Below are 6,024 nucleotides of genomic sequence, written 5' to 3'. Positions count from 1 at the left end.
ACTGATGACTGATATAAGGGCATGTACATGATAGTCCTATCTTGCTTATATGATTATGATGGTCATAATGCTTCTTGACAGTGTCATAAAGTGTATTTTCTTAGTCCAAGTAAAGTGACACAGGATGGTCATAATGCTTCTTGACAGTGACATAAAGTGTTATTTCTTAGTCCAAGTAAAGTGACACAGGGTGATCATAATGCTTCATGACAGTGTCATAAAGTGCATTTTGTACAATTTATTTAAAATATGATGAAAACATGACTGTAGAAAATTAATTAGAACAACAACAAATGATTTAGAAACAGGGACAAAAATAATTTGAATAAATGTGGGTTTTGACTCTCTTATGTAGGTGTCCTAACCAGCCATAAAATAACGCAATACATGTCACAAGTAAATATCAAATCAAATCAAGTTTTATTGTTCACATACACATGTTTAGCAGATGTTATAGCGGGTGTAGCTAAATGCTTGTTTTTCTAGCTCCAACAGTGCAGTAATATCTAACAAGTAACATCTAACAATTTCACAACAATACACAGAATAAACACAAATCTGAAGTAAATGAATGGAATTAAGAATATATAACTATTTGGACTGGCAATGTCAGAGTGGCAGAGACTAAAATACTGTAGAATAGAATACAGTATAGACATATGAGATGAGTATTGCAAAATATGTAAACATTATTAAAGTGACTAGTGCTCCATTATTAAAGTGGCCAGTGATTTCAAGTCTATGCAGCAGCCTCCAAGGTGCTAGTGATGGCTATTTAACAGTCTGATGGCCTTGAGATAAAAGCTATTTCTCAGTCTCTCGGTCCCAGCTTTGATGCCCCTGTACTGACCTCGGCTTCTGGATGATAGCGGGGTGAACAGGCAGTGGCTCGAGTGGTTGTTGTCCTCGATTATCTTTTTGGCCTTCCTGTGACATCGGGTGATGTAGGTGTACTGGAGGACAGGTAGTTTGCCCCTGGTGATGCGTTGGGCAGACCGCACCACCCTCTGGAGAGCGATGCAGTTGCCGTACCAGGCGGTGATACAGCCCAACAGGATGCTCTCAATTGTGCATCTGTAAAAGTTTGTGAGGGTTTTAGGTGCCAAGCCAAATTTCTTCAGCCACCTGAGGTTGAAGAGGCACTGTTGTGCCTTCTTCACCACACTGTCTGTGTGGGTGGATAATTTCAGTTTGTCAGTGATGTGTACGGAGAGGATCTTGAAGCTTTCCACCTTCTCCACTGCGGTCCCGTTGATGTGGATGGGGGGGGTGCTCCCTCTGCTGTTTCCTGAAGTCCACGATCAGCTCCTTTGTTTTGTTGACGTTGAGTGAGAGGTTATTTTCCTGGCACCACACTCCCAGGGCCCTCACTTCCTCCATGTGAGCTGTCTCGTTGTTGTTGGTAATCAGGCCTAATACTGTTGTGTCGTCTGCAAACTTAATGATTGAATTGGAGGCGTGTGACTGCGTGTGAGTGGCCACGCAGTCATGGGTGAACAGGGAGTAGAGGAGGGGGCTGAGCACGCACCCTTGTGGGGCCCCAGTGTGAGGATCAGCGAAGTGGAGTTGTTGTTTCCTACCTTCACCACCTGGGGGGCGGCCCGTCAGGAAGTCCAGGACGCAGTTGCAAAGGGCGGGGGTTCAGACCCAGGGCCCCGAGCTTAATGATGAGCATGGAGGGTACTATGGTGTTGAATGCTGAGCTATAGTCAATGAACAGCATTCTTACATAGGTATTCCTCTTGTCCAGATGGGATAGGGCAGTGTGCAGTGCAATGGTGATTGCATCGTCTGTGAATATATTGGGTCGGTAAGCACATTGAAGTGGATCTAGGGTATCAGGTAAGGTAGAGGTGATATGATCCTTGACTAGTCTGGAGCGGCAGGGTAGCCTAGTGGTTAGAGCATTGGACTAGTATCTGAAAGGTTGGAAGTTCAAATCCCTGAGCTGACAAGGTACAAATCTTTCGTTCTGCCCCTGAACAAGGCAGTTAACCTACTGATCCTAGGCTGTCATTGAAAATAAGAATTTGTTCTTAACTGACTTGCCTAGTAAAATAAAAATAAATAGTCTCTCAAAGCACTTCATGATGACAGAAGTGAGTGCTATGGGGCAATAGTAGTTAACTTACCATCCCTTTTTTAGGTACAGGAACAATGGTGGACATCTTGAAGCAGACTGGGATAGGGAGAGAATGAATATGTCCGTAAACACTCCAGCCAGCTGGTCTGCGCGTGCTCTGAGGACGCGGCTAGGGGTGCCTTTTGGGCCGGCAGCATTGCGAGAGTTAAGACGCTTAAATATCTTACTCATGTTGGCCACGGAGAAGGAGAGCCCAGTGTCATGACCATATTATAGGTCATGACCATATTATAGGTCATGACAGTGTTATAGATCATGACAGTGTTATGACCATATTATGAGCGGTTATGACAAGTTATGTCAGCTGTTAAGATATGGTTATGACAGTGTCATAACGTGTTACGACACTGGGTGTCAAGTAAAGTGTTACCAAAACAACATTATGCAGATGTTAAGGATCAAGGCATTTCCCCTTTGACATACCTGGCTATCCTGCTCCCTCCCACTCCTTTCATTATATTAGCCTGCGATATTGCACGTCTTGAAAGCCTTTGTCTGCGACAGATGAGGAATTGAGACTGACTCTGTGTCCCGTTATTTTTTCATCAGAGAGCCCAAGTGTGTAAGGTCCTGAGAGTATCCTGTTGTATTAACTCTCTCAGATATGATCCAGTTGCCATATCTTAGAACCCACCCACCTTCCTTAAAAAAAACTTCAAACAAGCTATCATTTGGTATTTGTTTAATTAGTCTATTGTTGATATTGTCCCAAAATGTTTTGGATTTCAGCAATCAAGTTTTCAAGATATATAAGTCTCTTTTGTCTTGAATTGTTTTGAACGTACAATAAAGAGCTTTGCTTCCTAGAATGCATTTAAGACTTTGTATGGGATTGAATCCCCAAATGGCCGTGCTGTGCTTGTGCTTTAATTCCACTATTCCATGTTACATTGTTACATGAGTGATGTCTCCTTTGTCACTTCTAGGTGGAAAAACATCTTCAGGGCTTGTTCTGAATGATGAATCTAGTAGATTTACAAGTAGTAATTGAGGTAGTTGTCCCCATGGATATCTGATATACATACCCACAGAAAACAACAGGAACCCTATCTGGTTACCTCAGTACACATGCTGCCTGTCTGTTTTTTCTTTGTGTGTAACTGGGTAGTTGATGGACAGAAAGAGGACAAAGAAGCTTTTTTCTTTTTTAGACGTTGTCACGACTTCTGCCGAAGTCGATGCCTCTCCTTGTTCAGGTGGTGCTCGGCGGTCGACGTCACCGGTCTTCTAGCCATCATTGATCCATTTTTCATTTTCCATTGGTTTTGTCTTGTCCTCCTACACACCTGGTTTCAAACCCATTCATTACCTGTTATGTATTTAACCCTCTGTTTCCACTCATGTCTTTGTCAGAGATTGTTTGTTGTTCAGATTTCGTGTTGTTTGTATTGGTGCGCGACGGGTCCTCGTACCCACTTTGTTTTTATAGTTTTGGAGTTATGTTTTGTTTTACGTCATTAAAACCTCTTGATGCTAGGGGTCAGATTTTTTTTTAATTTTTAAATAACGTTCCCAAGGTAACCTGACTATTTCTCAGGTCCAGATTGTAGAATATGAATATAATTTACAGATTAGGATAGAAAACACTCCAAAGTTTCCAAAACTGTCAAAATATTGTCTGTGAGTATAACAAAACTGATTCTGCAGGCGAAAACCTGAGAATATCTAACCCGGAAGTGATTTAAAAATTGATTTTTTTTATCTGTGTTTCCTGGCCCGTCTTTCTTCCATTTAAAGGGGTATCAACCAGATTCCTTTTCCAATGGCTTCCTCCGCCTGTGACCAGGCTTTAGACATACTTTCAGGCTTTTATTTTGAAAAATGAGCGAGATTTTTCAAAAGTAGTCAGGTGTCCTCTGAATAGTTCCTGCGCGCGAGTGGGGTAGCTCTCCATTTTCCTTTTCTCTCTTATTGAATAGGTTACGGTCCAGGTGAAATATTATCGATTATGTTTGTTAAAAAACAACCTGAGGATTGATTATAAAAAACATTTGACATATTTCTACGACCATTACGGATACTTTTTGGAATTTTCGTCGAACGGAACGAGTCTTTGGTTTTCTGAACATAACGTGCAACCCAAATGGCGTTTTTTTGTTATAAAAGTAATATTTATCGAACAAAAAGAACATTTATTGTGTAACTGGGAGTCTCGTGAGTGCAAACATCCGAAGATTATCAAAGGTAAGCGATTAATTTTATTGCTTTTCTGACTTTCGTGACCATGCTAATTTGGGGCTAGCTGTTCTAGCATTGATTGATACACTCACAAAAGCTTGGATTTCTTTCTCTGTAAAGCATCTTTTCAAAATCTGACACGATAGGTGGATTAACAACAAGCTAAGCTGTGTTTTGGTATATTTCACTTGTGATTGCATGATTATAAATATTTTTAGTAATATTTTGCGCCCTGCAATTCAGCGGTTGTTTAGGAAAATGATCCCGTATTAGGGATCCGTAGCGCAGAGAAGTTAAACAACTCCATTCCACTAAGTTGATTCTCCTGCGCCTGACTTCCCTGCCACCTATACACACGACTTTGACAGACGTGAAACAATTCCTTTGAAAAGAATGGTGTAATATTTCGCCTTTGAAGAGAACTTTAGTGTAAGGGAGCCATTGAAACTGACTAAATAACTCTCACACACCACAACATACAGCTGAAGTCAGAAGTTTACATACACTTAGGTTGGAGTCATTAAAACTCGTTTTTCAACCACTCCACAAATTTCTTTTTAACAAACTATAGTTTTGGCAAGTCGGTTAGGACATCTACTTTGTGCATGACACAAGTCATTTTTCCAACAATTGTTTACAGACAGATTATTTTCACTTATAATTCATTGTATCACAATTCCAGTGGGTCAGAGGTTTACATATACTAAGTTGACTGTGCCTTTCAACAGCTTGGAAAATTCCAGAAAATTATATCATGGTTTTAGAAGCTTCTGATAGGCTAATTGACATCATTTGAGTCAATTGGAGGTGTACCTGTGGATGTATTTGAAGGCCTACCTTCAAACTCAGTGCCTCTGTGCTTGACATCATGGGAAAATCAAAAGAGATCAGCCAAGACCTCCGAAAAGAAATTGTAGACCGCACAAGTCTGGTTCATCCATGGGAGCAATTTCCAAATGCCTGAAGGTACCACGTTCATCTGTACAAACAATAGTACGCTAGTATAAACACCATGGGACCACGCTGCCGTCATACCGCTCAGGAAGGAGATGCGTTCTGTCTCCTAGAGATGAATGTACTTTGGTGCGAAAAGTGCAAATCAATCCCAGAACAACAGCAAAGGACCTTGTGAAGATTCTGGAGGAAACTGGTATCTATAAAAAAAAAAGTATCTATATCCACAGTAAAACGGGTCCTGTATCGACATAACCTAAAAGGCCGCTCCGAAAGAAAGAAGCCACTGCTCCAAAACCGCCATTAAAAAGCCACACTACGGTTTGCAACTGCACATGGGGACAAAGATCATACTTTTTGGAGAAATGTCCTCTGGTCTGATGAAACAAAAATAGAACTGTTTGGCCATAATGACCATCGTTATGTTTGGAGGAAAAAGGGGGATGTTCGCAAGCCGAGGAACACCATCCCAACCGTGAAGGACGGGGGTGGCAGCATCATGTTGTGGGGGTGCTTTGCTGCAGGAGGGACTGGTGTACTTCACAAAATAGATGGCATCATGAGGATGGGAAAATTATGTGGATATATTAAAGCAACATCTCAAGACATCAGTCAGGAAGTTAAGCTTGGTCACAAATGGGTCTTCCAAATGGACAATGACCCCAAGCATACTTCCAAAGTTGTGGCAAAATGGCTTAAGGACAACAAAGTCAAGGTATTAGAGTGGCCATCACAAAGCCCTGACCTCA

The sequence above is a fragment of the Salvelinus namaycush genome, chromosome 19, assembly GCF_016432855.1.
Source record: "Salvelinus namaycush isolate Seneca chromosome 19, SaNama_1.0, whole genome shotgun sequence".
NCBI classification, from domain to species: domain Eukaryota; kingdom Metazoa; phylum Chordata; class Actinopteri; order Salmoniformes; family Salmonidae; genus Salvelinus; species Salvelinus namaycush.
Note: the sequence above shows the minus strand (reverse complement) of the source record.